The following is a 15,171-nucleotide window of genomic DNA, read 5'->3' as shown; positions in this document are numbered from 1 at the left end:
TGAGATTTAGACCAAAGGGCTATATATAGGTAACTAATTACTCTTGGAATTTCTGGTCCTGTTATCAATATTTTGAGACCAATTGGCTGCTATTGCCTTTTCATTTGTGTGCTTCCCACTTAAATTCAGGGAACCAGATGCCTCCTAACTCATATTTCCCATAGATCATTAAAATCAACTGGTCATAAAGTAATTATTCAAAATGTGAATGAGTTTCCATGTGTAGTCAAGACACACCAGGATCCCTTTGTTGAATTGTTTTCCCAACTATCAGTGGGGCTCAATTAATATATGTAATTACATAGGAGAAAGGAATTTAAAAAATGCTCACAGATTTCTCTCAAAGTCTGGCTCTTTGCCTCCAATGCAGGGTTGAGTGAGAAATATGGCAGTAAGCCAAATTGTCCATCTTCCAAAATCAGTCACAATAGAATCTGCTGGATTGAAATAGAACATTAGGAGTTTAGTTTGGCACTCAGTACTTTCGGCCAGTTCTATATTTATGACATGATTTACTGGGCCAATCGCCCAAAGAAGCTCTGTGTCTGGCTGCCCAGTTTTGAAATAGAGAGAAGAGTTCATGACCACCATGCTTTGTAAACCTACATTTCTGAAAATTATGTTTCTTTATTTAAAAAGGCTGTGAGATAGCCAGATGTGTGTATTGGGGAAAATCAACTGTTTTGTGAAAAGGCTTTTGTGCACAATTTCTAAAAACCATCAGTATCACTTGAATTGGTTACACATTGCTTTCTGGCAGAGTAATTTCTGTATTTATATAGTTGGCTAAAAATGATCATCATTGAAATTTCATTGAAAGATTCTACAAATGTATCATTCTTGATATCGTGTTTTATTAAATATACTGTTAGGAAAACTATGTGGCCGAAAGGTAAGAACATGTACTTTGTGTCAGGTATGAATCCAGACTTGTTCTTGTACTTCCTGTGAAAGATGGGCACATTTACTAATGAAATTTCTCAAGATTTACTTTTCTAACCATTTGTAAAATTGCCTCACTGGGTGGTGGTAGGATTACATGAGTTAATGCATGTAAACCCTGACCACAACATCCCATGAGTTATCGTTAATTTACCCACTTTTAAACTAGGGAAATTAAAGCTTCAGTAATTTCTTAATGGTCAGGAAGGAAACAAGTGGCCATGTTCATGTTTAGACATAACATGACAATGTGACCTCCAAACCCAAAATATATCTAACCAAGTACTATCTCTTCTAATATCACCTCACTTATCTGTTCATCAACATCCTCCTAATTATCATCATTTTTAATGTCATTGGTATCATTGTCTCCTAATCATTGGATTCATTGAATTATCATACCATTATCATTTTTGTCATCATTATAAACATAAATTTATGATCTATAAACACCATTTATGATCTAGTTCTATAGCCTCCTAGCTCTGTAAACTTGAGCAAGTCACAACTTTTCTAAACCTCAGTTTTCTCATTTTCAAATTAGAAATAATATTTTTATCTTCATCATAGTAGTTACTGTTAACTAAAAATATTTAAATAAATATTTGGAATAATAAATATATATGGTTATTATAAAGTATGGTTGGCAGTAATAATTTGATTATCAATAGGATGAAGTTCTTTTTCTGTTCTTTTTTTAAAGATTTTATTTATTTATTCATGAGAGACACACACAGAGAGAGAGAGGGAGAGAGGCAGAGGGAGAAACAGGCTCCCTGCAGGGAGCCCGACATGGGACTCCATCCCAGGTCTCCAGGATCACACCCCGGGCTGAAGGTGGCGCTAAACAGCTAAGCCACCAGGGCTGCCCCGAAGTATAACTGTTAAAGATATTTGACCTTAATAGGTGTTTAATAATGACAATTTTTACTAAGTTATTTTAGATTTGGATTTAGTTTAATTCTGAAGTCAAAATGGATCAAATTTAAGCCAGTATACTATAATTTAAAATGCACTAGGTAGGAGTAAAAAAATTCTAAATTGAGGTCTTAGCATTACCACTAACAAATTACGTGATCATTTGCTAAAGCTGTAACCAGACTGAACCTCATCTTATTCATCAAAATCTTCATAAATGTTAAGTAGAAACTTCCTTAATTACCTTCAAGAATGGTCTAAAGAATTATATTAATAAAAATATGAGCTGAAATCTAATATCAAGGTAACACTATTTGGAAAGTTTATTCTTTCTAATAGATATTATCCTAAATTTTTGGTGAAAAAAGAGGACTAGTGGATCAAATTCTATGAATGGTGAGTCTGATTAGGGCACAAAGTTTACTAATTTTGGAATTTTTTAGACAAATAGAAATATGATCATAAATTATACCACAAATATTAGTACTATTGTAATTATCACAAATCAAAAAGTAAACTAGAAGACTAGCAATAGATATTTCTGCTTGTGAATAAGTGAGGTATTAATAACTTTTAATAATTAGGATTCACAAAGCAAAACAGGCTAATGGTTGGAATAATAAACTTCTCCTTTCAGTGTAAAAAGTATTTAGTCTTCATTTATGCAAATGCTCCTAATGAGGACAGTGCTGATTGAGTATTTTGACCCTTTGTACATCACTTTTTTTCCAAGGCAAAACTTTACTTGCCCTCTTTCTCATTATGCTTCGCTTTGAAATTGATTCATATTCAGCTCTGAAAATGAAGAAACCTGGGCATTCATTTAGATGATTAATTAGGAAGAAAAATTTATTCAGTCTGAAAAAAATTATACACAACCCTACTAGCCACTCAACACTGGCTGAAAATGAGATGTGATTCCCAGAAGTATGACTTGTTTTCCTGGGAATGAAGGAATTACTGCAGCCTTAGACTTCAACTGACTGAGCTGACTTTATTGCACTGGAAAGACATCCCTAGTGCAGTCATAACATCGGCTTACCAGTATCCCATTTACTTAAGTCATAACATTTGAACTAACATTGGAACTGATTTACTCCCATCCTTCATGTTTAAGTTAACAGATGGAATAAACCTTTCCTAAAAGAGAATACTGATATATGCCTGACTCTTGTTAAGGTCGAATATTTTATCTGCTTTAAAAAATTATTAGGCCACGGGTACCTGCCCATGGCTCAGTCAGTTAAGCATCTGACTCTTAATTTCAGTTCAGATTATCGCAGGGTCGTGGGATCGAGCCCAGCATTGGGCTCCACACTTGGTGCTGAGTCTGTTTGTCCCTCTCCCTCCCCACACTTGCTCTTTCTTTTTCTAAGTAATTAATTAATTTAATTAGAATTTAATAAGCCACATTTTAGAAATAGGTATTTCATAGATAGCCTACGTATCTTTCCACCTACAGATTTTTCATCTAATACACTTTAATCACTGTGATAGTTGTAATTAAGAAGCCTACCTTCCATGATATCCACTGAATTTAATAAGTAATATAGCCCTACTTTGTGCTACATGGGTAATACAGAGAATTAGTATTTTCACTAGTGTTTACTTTTAGATTTCATGTAAGAGTACATAGCTGTGAAACAATTAGAGAAGCAAGTGTTTGTTATGGTGGAAAAAGTAATACTCTGTGACTAGACCATTTAAAGAAAGTTTCTCGGGATCCCTGGGTGGCGCAGTGGTTTGGCGCCTGCCTTTGGCTCAGGGCGCGATCCTGGAGACCCGGGATCGAATCCCACGTCGGGCTCCCAGTGCATGGAGCCTGTGTCTCTGCCTCTCTCTCTCTCTCTCTCTCTCTCTCTCTCTCTCTCTCTCTCTCTCTCACTATCGTAAATAAATAATAAAAAAATTAAAAAAAAAAAGAAAGTTTCTCTAAAAAAAATATATTGTTATCATAGGAAGGCAAGACCATAGAAAGTTTGCCTAACAAAGAACTAGAAACTTTACAGCAATAAAATTTGAAGAGATTAACAAGGAAATAAATCCCATTTATGGTTTGATAATATTGCAATCTGAGGTAAGCCAATTTTGGTAATTACATTTGTTTCTTTTGTCAGATATCAATAACATTAAATAGAGACAAGTGAAGTATAAAATTATCTTCTCTCCCCATACTTAAATCTTCTATCAGCTGGAAGCAAATCTAGAATGAGGTTTTGACATATAACAACATGTATTTAGCAAGAAGGCAAAAACAAGCAAAACTACCATATAACCTGTAATTTTGATAAAGCTCTAACTCATTTTATCACACTGAAAAGTACGTTGTATGGAAGGTTTGTTTGAGATTATTATGACAATATCCTAGACACCAACTTTAGCTAATATTTTAATCTGTGTGAAATTTTCTTGCTGGCTAAACATACAGGACTGGATAGGGGTCTGGGCCCAGGGCATCATTCTGAAGGGCCGGGTTCCGAATTTTAGAGTTTTAAAATATTATACATGGAAAATCATGGTGTTTGAACAATTTTTCTCTCAAATTACATCCCTTGAGTACTATTTAAATAGAAAAAAAAAGTATGAGATGAATTATGTTAAGAAACTCTATACTAACCAAAGATGAAGATAGTTGAGATAGGATTGAAAGACTTGAGTCAGTCATAACTAAAAATGCCTAGAGTATATATATTTTTTCTCAAGTTCACTTCAAATATGAACTGTAGTTTGTACACTGAAACTGATTTACTTCCATATATAACTACAGTTAATGCTAACATTTCAAAAAGAAAATTATAAACAATATAGTTTTAACCAACTAAATATTTTAGTATGATTCTCTAGTAAATTTAAGCACCCCTCATATGCTGAGAATTACATTCTCAAGAACAATGGTGATTTAATTATAATATGTTAAATATTATAACCTATAGTTTTCCCCCAAAATTATCTTTACAGCTCATTTTCTGCATTAAGATATAATTTAGGACAAATCACAGTAGATTATTTCCAGACTCTACATTTTTAACTGTCCTTTTTGTTAATAATATTAGTTCTTAAAATAATAATAATAATAATTAATAATAGTTGTTGATGGGAGCATATGCATCTGACTGTCTTATTTTGGTGAAGATTGAATTACCCCAATTCCCTAAAATTCTTGCAAATTGGGAAGTCAAAACAAAGGACTTTATGAGATGCAAGTTAAGCTTTCTTAAAATTATATCATTTAATTGTATATGTATGATATTTAATGCTTAGTTTTACATTAAATATTAAATTATATTTTGTCATCTCAGTATGAGTGATGCTGAGATTAGGCAGTTGATTAAATGATGAAAGTTTGATTCCTTCTTCGTGTATTGTTTTTCCTTTTGTTATCAAAATATACCTTAGCATCACATGAATATCCAACATCCCTTTCTCTCCCCACCCAGTGCCACTTGATGATTCTTGCTTAAGTTAATGATCATATCAGGAGTTGAGATATAGTGATTTTTAAAAGAAATCTATAATTTAATCCATATTGATTAGCTTTTATCACTAAAGTAGACTTCTGATTGTACAGAACTATTCATTTATACAGGAATGATAATGACCACTTCTAAGAGTTCCTCCAAAACTGTTACCTAATAATCATAACTTTGTAAACATATTTTTCCTTATTTCTGATTTGTGATCATTTAGACTGTTCTCAAATTATTTTAATTGTTAAAATGTCCATATTACCCAAAATATCTACAGATTCAATGCAATCCCTATCAAAATACCAATAGCATTCTCCACAAAACTAGAGTAAATAATCCTAAGATTTGTATGGAATTACTAAAGATCCCAAATAGCCGAAGCAATCTGGAAAAAGAAAAATAAAACTGGAGGTTTTATAATTCCAGATATCAAGATATACTAAAAGCTGTAGTAATCAAAACAGTATCATACTGGCACCGAAATAAATACAGAGATCACTAGAACAGAGTAGAGAGCTCAGAAATAAATACATGATTATATGGTCAATTAATTTATAACAAAGGAAACAAGAATATACAGTGGGGAAAGGGTCTTTTCAATATATGGTACTGGGAAAACTGGATAACTATATGTAAAAAATGAAACTGGACCTCTTTTTAACACCATACACAAAAATGAACTCACAATGGATTAAAAACTTAAATGTGAGACCTAAAACTATAAAAATCCTAGGAAAGAACACAGGCAGCAATTTCTCTGACAGCCATAGCAGCATTTTTCTAGATATGCCTCTTAACGGCAAAGGAAACAAAGGCAAAAAATAAACTATTGGGACTACATTGAAATAAAATAAAAAAACTTCTACACAGCAAAGAAAATAATCAACAAAACAAAAAGACAACCTACTTAATGGAAGATCTACTGAGTCAAGTCTTTTTGTACCTATGGAGACGGTTTTCCTAACCTAGCTTCCTGAAAGTTCTGGTCTAATCCAATGTGGATAAAAGCATGTTTTTGAAGGTCCTTCAGGAATATTTCATCAAGTAAATCTAGATTGACATTCTTATTTTCCCAATATAAACCTGTTAATGGTGTCATTAAGGTTTGACAAAGATCATTGCTCTGTAAAATTATGAAACTGATTAGTGATATCCATGTGAGGTCCTCTCCTAAACAGTTGGTGTAATTCATAAAGTTTTAAAAACTGACATGGTATAAAATATATAAATACTGAACTATTCTACCCCTTTGGGTTTGTGTAACAGGCCTAGAACACCGACTAAGTCCACATTCTACCATGAACAGGGGATGCTGTAACATAGCTTGACTGGAATATTACTTGAATCCTAAAATATAGGATTACTATTAACCTATTACTATTACTATTCTAACCCTTTGAGTTTGTGTAATAGGCCTAGAACACTGACTAAGTCCACATTCTACCATGAACAGGGGATGCTATAACATGGCTTGACTGGAATATTACTTGAATCCTAAAATATAGTACCATTACACTGGCCTCCAGTCAACTCTAAAAATACTTATCAGAGTAGATAGTTGTGCTTTATCAAACCTTTAAGATAAACTTACATTTGTTGTGTCAAATTGTAAATGCCTGCTTTAATTTTGTGGTATAATTTAATATTAGATTTGTTTTTATTGTAGTAGAACACCTGGTATCTCAACTGTGAGGAAAAGGAACCATGCCCAAACCTACCTTTAATTGTGTGAGATTATTATTATTGATATCTACCAAAAGAACCCAACAATAATGATCAAATTGGATCTGATAAATTAGCAACAGAAAGCACCAAAGTATTAGTAATGCCTAAGATAGAATAGTATGGAAAGACTTCCTCTGTTTAAATTTTAAAGAATGTACTAAACTTTAAAAGAATTTTAATATATACAAATTCAATAGACTACTGGATGCTTAAAAAGTTCTATAGCCCTCTCATCTGACTAGAAGTATATTATATCGGAGCTAAAGTGATAATTTTGAGAAAAGTATTCAGACATTTTCAGTCAACATTTATTTGAAATAATAATAGTAATTTCAAAGAGAATATATTTGTTTATGAAGCATTTCAGTTTAGGCAAAAACCCAGAAATTACATCACCTATATTTCCAGAACATCTTTGATCCTGGCTCCTAATATAGTACTGTCACTGGTAAAAATGTAATATTTGTGATTTTACTTAGGCATGCCTTATTAAATATATCTTTATTTATTATTAGAAAACATTACAGAGTCACATTACATTACTGTAAGGACTTTATTACCAGATTTAAGGATGTCAATATAATGTAACAAAATTACCTTTAAAATGATAAAAGGAATAAGACATTTTACTAGAAAGCTCATAAAGATCATAAGAGGGAAGGATTGGAAATAATGTATGCAATGATTAAATAGATGTTATATTTAATGTTATTAGTGGTAGATTCCAGTCATGCCCTATTTTATTTAAAAGTTTATAAGCCAAGGTAGCCAAAAGATAGCCAAGAATTGCTCATATTCTATCCTTTATTGTATATATGCAGTAATATATAAAGAGAAAAAGAGATATATTCTCCTTTATATATCTTACTATTTTCTGGAACAAGTTTAGAATACTGCGGATATAATATCTATCTATGAGTATAAATCAGTATTAGAAACACAAGCCATATGACTAGCAATTTTCTTCAGTGGAGAAACAAAATGGATAATTGCTTCATTTACCACATTTTATTAATTCTAAGTCACATCTAATCATAAAATGCTCTTTTCTATAAATTTACCACAACATATGAGAATAATGTGAGTGAAACTATAACCTAATTCTTTTTCCTCATGAATGCTGATGACAAATTTGTCATGCTATTTCTGCTACAATTCCAAGCACAGATCCCAGGCTTATGATCATGCAGGGGAGCAGCTGATATTCCTCAAATCACAAGTATTGAGATTTCAATATAGAACTAGACCTGTGTTGGACCTTCAGGGAAGATGGCGGAGTAGAATGATCCTAGGCTCACCTTAACTCATAAATACACATAATACCCACATCAGTATAATTAACCCAGAAAATGATCTGACAACTGGTAGAACAGATTCTCTACAGCCAAATATAAGAAGAGGTAACACTGAAAACAATAGGAAGGGCAGCAATGACAGGAGCACAACTGACTCAGGAGTCTATCCCCAGGAGGGACGGCTACTGCCAACAGAGAAGAGACAGGAGCAGACCTCATACTAGGCACCACAGGCATGGAGGAACCTGCACTGGGAAGAGCAATCCCACTAACATTTGGCTTTGAAATCCAGAGGGCTCTAATTTTGTGAGTTCATACAACTAGTGGGGCTTAACACCTGGAAATATAAAGTACAGCAGAGTTGGCAAAAGGAAACTGAGTACCCTTAAAAAGAAAGCATAACAAACAACCCTACTGTGATACAACATAGAAACAGTGGTTTGAAAATACCTGGGATATATGGTGAGGAGATTTATTTACTAATGTCAGAACATGTGCAGGAGAGGCAGGGATCTTTAGATTTCTCTAAGAACAAAAGAGCCATTTTCCTCTCCAGCCTAGATACAACTGCTGGAGCTAGTGTGAATACTCTCCAACCATCTTGCTCATGGTGCCCCATGCCCTGCATTTTCCTACTAACTTGCCATGTCAATAGTTTTCCAAAGCAGCTCCAGGTCTCTTCCCACAGCAGACAAACATTAACACTATGTGACCTGCCCCCATGCTTTCCTACAGAGCTGCTCAACCAACCTGCCTTTGGCAGGAGTCCATTTAAAGCAGCACACCAAACTTGGCATTGTGCAAATAGCCACCACAAAGGCCAGTACCACTGAAAAGTGACTCCTTCTCATGGGAAAAGGAAGATAACCACATGCACAATCCAGTACTAGCCCCAGAAGTGAGCTGGGGGTAGACATTGGCCTGACTGCAGGCCCCACCTTCCAACAAAAAGCCACTTAGGAAACAACTAAGGGAAAACATCCTGTAGTTTGGTGTGAACACAGCTCTAGCAAATGCCTGGTCTGACTCAACTCAATCCCAGAGCAGCCCCAGACTGGCTCACTAAAAGCACAGGGCCACCTTGGGCTTGAGTTAAATCAAACAAGACCTGCCCACAATAAGCAAAGAGAGTCACTGCAGATGACTAGACTGAGGCAAGCACAGCTCAGCCACAACAGTAGGGCACACATATACACAAAAGAGATGCACCTGAAGCATCAGGTTCTAGTGCAGTGGACACTGCACTACAAGATACCATAGACCTTTTCTTCGTTAAGTCACTACTTTCAAGAACAGGAGACATAGCTGACTTTTCCTAACACATAGAAACAAATAGAAAATGAGATACAGGAAAATGTTTCAAATGAAAGAACAAGACAAAATCACAGCAAGAGAAGCATGCTAAACAGAGATAAGTAACACCCTGATAGGGAATTTAAAGTAATGTTCATAAAGATACTCATCAAACTTGAGAAAACAGTGGAAGATCTCATTGAGAACTTCACTAAAGGAATATAAAACATAAAAAAGAACCAATGAGAGATGAAGGACTCAATAACTGAAATTAAAAATTCACTAGAGGGAATAGATAGTAGGCTAGAGGAAGGAGAAGAATTGATTAGTAACACGGAGGACAGAGTAATGGAAAGCAATCAAGCAATAAACAGGATAAAGAAAATAAAAGACTAAAATATGAGAGTAGATTAGGGAAACTCAATGACATGATCAACTGTAATAACATTCACATTATAGGGAACTCAGGAGTAAAAATAGAAAAGGGAACAGACAATTTACTTGAAGAAATAATAGCTGAAAAGTTTTTGAATCTGGGGAAGAAATCCAGATCAGGAAGCAAAGAGATCCTCCAACCAAATCTATCCAAGGATGTCCACACCAAGATGCATAGAAATTAAAATGGTGTGACAAACTGATAAAGGAAAAATTTCGAGAAACAAAACAGTTACATATAAGGGAAACCCCATATGTCAATTAGCTGATTTTTCTGCAGAAACTTTGTAGACTGAGAGTGCCATGATATAATCACAGTCCTGAAAGAAAAAAAACAAAACAAACAAACAGAAACACAAACACAAACCTGCAACTAAGACTACTCTATCCAGCAAGGTTTTCATTCAGAATACAAGGAGAGATAAATAATTTCCCAAATAAAAGTTAAAGGACCCCATCACCACTAAACCAATCATACACGAATTCTTAAAGGGGACTCTTTGAATGGAAAGGAAAGACTATAAGTAGGAGTAAGAAAAATAGGAAGCACAAAAACAGTAACATTAAATATATCTATAAAATTATTGAAGGGATTCATAAAAGGATGTGAATTATGACTCCATATACCTAAAATGTGAGCAAAGGAGGACAGAGGAGTAAAAATGGGATGCTTTTAGTATGTGTGCAAACTTAAACAACCGTCTCATTAATATAGACTGCTACATGCAAATGAGCAAATGATGTTGTATATAAAATTAATGGTAACCACAAACCAAAAACTGGTAAAATATATGCAAAAAATAGAGAAAGGAATCCAAGTATATTATTAATATAAGCCAGCTAACTGTGAAAATAAAAGAGAGGAAAAAAAAGGAACAGAAAATAAGTACAAAAAAAAACCCTGTAAAACAGGTAACAAAATGACAGTAAGTACATATTTATCTATAATTACTTTAAATGTAAATGGACTAAATTTTCCAATCAAAAGACATAAAGGAATGGATTTTTAAAAAAGCAAGACTCATCTATATGCTACCTACAAGAGACTCATTTCAGACATAAAGACATATACAGATTGAATGTGAAGGGATGGAAATACATTTATCATGAAAATGGGAGTGGAAACAAAGCTGAATAGCTGGATAGTAATACATCAGACAAAATAGACATTAAAGACTACAACAAGCAACAAAAAGAACAATATAAATCTTAAAGAGAATACTCCAACAATAAGCTATAACAGTTGTAAATATTTATGCACACAACATAGGAGCACCCAAAACAAAAGCAGCTATTAACAAACATAAAGGAAGTAATCAATAATAATACAATAATAGTAGGGGACTTCAACACCCACTTACATCAATGGATAGATAATCCAAACAGAAAATCAACAAGGAAACCTTCACTTTGAATGACACATTGGACTAAAGGCTTCTAACAGATATATTTAGGGAATTCTGTCCCTAAACAGAATGCACATCATTTTTAAGTGCAGTGGGAACATTTTTCAGAACAGGTCACATGTTAGGCCACAAAACAAGTCTCAATAAATTCAGAAAGATCCAAGTTCTACCATACATCTTTCCCCCAACCCAAACTATGAAACCAGGAATCAACCACAAGAAAATCTGAAAAGAACACAAGAAAGAGAAATAAACTGAAAAAGAAACTGAAACAGAGAGGAGACTCAAATATGATAAGAAATGAAAGACTAGAAATACCTATCAATGGCACAGAAAACATAGGGCTTAAGAGACTAGTATGAAAAATTATACACCCATAAACTGGACAACCTAGAAGAAATGGGTAAATTACTAGAAACATCAAACCCCCCAAAACTGAATCAGGAGAATTAGGTCATTTTAACAGACTAATTACCAGCAATTAAACTGAAGCACTAATCAAAAAACTCCCAACAAATAGTAGTCCAAGACCAGATGGCTTCAACAGGTGAATTCTACCAAACATTTAAAGAAGAATTAATATTTATTCTTCTCAAACTATTTCAACAAAGAAGAGAAAGGAAAACTTCCCAATTCATTCTATAAGGTCAGCATTACCCTGATACTAAAACCAGTTGAAAATGCTAAAGAGAGAGAGAGAGAGAGAGAGAGAGAGAGAAACAGCATGCCAATATCTCTAAAGAACATAGATGCAAAAATCGTCAATACAATATTAGTAAATGGAATCCAAAAATGCATTAAAAAAACATTCACCACAATCAAATGAGATTTATTTTGGGGTTGCAAGAGTGGTTCAATATTTGCAAATTAATCAAATGTTATACACTACATCAAGAAGAGAAAGGATAAAAACCATATGATCATTTCAAAAGATGCAGAAAAAGCATTTGACAAAGTACAATATCCATTCATGATAAAAACTCTCAACAAAGTAGGTTTAGAGTGCACATACCTCAATATAATAAAGGCTATATATGAAAAACCCACAGCTAACGTCATATTCAATGGGGAAAAACTGAGAGCTTTACAACAAATGGTGCTGGGAAAACTGGACAGCCACATGTAAAAGAATGAAACTGGACCACTTTCTTACAGAATACACATACAAACTCAAAATGGTTTAAGAGCTTAAATGTGAAACCTGAAACCATAAAAACCCTAGAAGAGAACACAAGCACTAATCTCTCTGACATCGGCCATAGCAATATTTTTCTAGATAATGTTTCCTAAGGCAAGGGAAATAAAGGAAAAAATACATTTTGGACTACATCAAAATAAAAATCACACAGAAAATAAAACTCTCAACAAAACCAAAAGACAACCTACAGAATAGGAGAAGACATTTTCTAATGATGTATCTAATAAAGAGTTAGTATCTAGGGGATCCCTGGGTGGCGCAGTGGTTTGGCGCCTGCCTTTGGCCCAGGGCACGATCCTGGAGACCCGGGATCGAGTCCCACGTCGGGCTCCCGGTGCATGGAGCCTGCTTGTCCCTCTGCCTGTGTCTCTGCCTCTCTCTCTCTCTCTCTCTGTGTGACTATCATGAATTAAAAAAAAAAAGAGTTAGTATCTAAAATATATAAAGAACTTATGCAACTCAACACCAAAAAACAAAAATTTCAATTTAAACATGAGAAGAATACATGAACATTTTTGTCCAAAGATTTGCAAACTGTTGTAGTCACTGTGGAAAACAGTATGAAGCTTCCTCAAAACGTTAAAAATAGAATTGCCACATGCTCCATAAATTCTACTACTGGATAGAATTGGTAACCGCTAATTTGCAAAGGTATTTATATCCCTATGTTCATTGCAGCATTATTTACAATAGCCAAAATATGGAGGTAACCCAAGTGTCCATTATAGATGAATGAATGAATAAATACCCACAAACAGGAATATTACTCAGCCATAAAAAAGGAAAGAGATGTTAACTTTTGCAACAACATGAATCAATGTAAAGGATATAATACTAAGTGAAATAAGACAGAGAAAGACAAATACCATAAGATTTCACTTTTATGTGGAATTTAAGAAACAAAACAAATGAATAAAGGAAAAATGAGAGAAGCAAAAAAAGACTGAAATATAGAGAACCAATGGTTACCAGAGGGGATGTGGAGTTAGGGGGTATTGATGAAATAGGTGAGGGGGTTTACTAATCATGAAGAGCGCTGAGTAATATGTGGAATAGCCAAATTACTATACTGTCCACTTGCAACTTGTGTAACACTGTACATTAATTATACTGGAATAAAATATTTTTTTAGAAAAACTAAATATTAGCAAGCAAAAACAAAACAAGAGAACAGGACCTGTGTTACTGCCATATCAAATTTTATTGAATCCCATCAATTGTTTCTTTCAGCAGTAGGGCTGTGCTTCTTTAACTATACAGCTAAAAGCACCAAAGTCTGAGACTTTCTTCTACACTCTGAGATCCAGTTTGCCTAAAACACTGTGTTCTGCCGTAAAATACAATGGATCAACAGAAGTCCATGTTTCAGGTACTATTCCTGTTTCTGCAGATCTTCACAAATAAATGATTCTTTAGCAGGGTTAGTGGATTGTAAATTTTTGCCTTTGTTTTAGATAGCAATCTTAACGATTATTGAATAAGCTACTTTAAATTTCATAGATGTTTCTAACATACCAATGTTTCTAACATATAAATTAAAAATGCATATATGAAAAATGATTAAGAAACTGTTCAATATTCCCTCTCACTAATAGCCTAAATCTATATTAAGTTTTCTAATCATAGTCAACAATTTCATTTGTTTCCACATAATGCATTAGTTTTTGCCCTCAAGAGCATTGGTTATCCAACTTTTTCAGACAAGTACTTAATTTTTGTCTACAAAACTTTCTTCTAAGCCACTGAAACCCATTTTTAAAATTTAGATGCTGCTATTACATTAGTATGTTTTATTTTACTACAGTCATAGTTGTTTTTTTTTCTTAACAAAATTACTTACTGCTGGAATGTAAGCCACTTGTACAAAATCACTGGACGTTCTCACAAACTGATAACCTAAAAATATCTAATTTTCCATAGTAGTCTCTCTCTCTCTCTCTTTCTCTCTCTCTCTTTCTCTCTCTCTCTCTTTTATTTAAATATTACTAGAAATTTGATAATTTCCCATTTCATTTTTTTTTTCCCCCATGGCCAGTGATTGGAAATTCTTTTGTGTATCTCAGAGTAATAAGTTAGCTTTCTTACTTGGGAGTGTCTTCCTTACTCAAGTCCCATAAAGGATTTGCTTGTGGCTTTCAAGAAAATTTGAAATTGCAGCCACATTCCTCCAATGATGAATATTTGCTTCACTAATGTCTTATTTATGCCCTGCGGTTCTGCCTCTATGCCTCTGAATACACAATAACATTTTGCGTTGCAATGCTGAGACATAGTGGAACATTTTAAAAGACATTTAAAATGGTAATCAAACTTGACATGTGTAGTTCCAATAATGCACATGATTCAATTGAAGTAATTACAATATGAGTAGCTGAGACCAAGGTCATACATGGCAGGTAATGACAGCTCTGTCATAACTGGTAACAGTCTTATGGTGATTGTAAGACTATAACAATTGTGACAACAATTGTCAAATGCATCCCACTCTTACT

The sequence above is a fragment of the Nyctereutes procyonoides genome, unplaced genomic scaffold, assembly GCF_905146905.1.
Source record: "Nyctereutes procyonoides isolate TBG_1078 unplaced genomic scaffold, NYPRO_anot_genome, whole genome shotgun sequence".
NCBI lineage: Eukaryota > Metazoa > Chordata > Mammalia > Carnivora > Canidae > Nyctereutes > Nyctereutes procyonoides.
The sequence above is the reverse complement of the archived record's forward strand: the minus strand, read 5'-3'. Positions refer to the sequence as shown.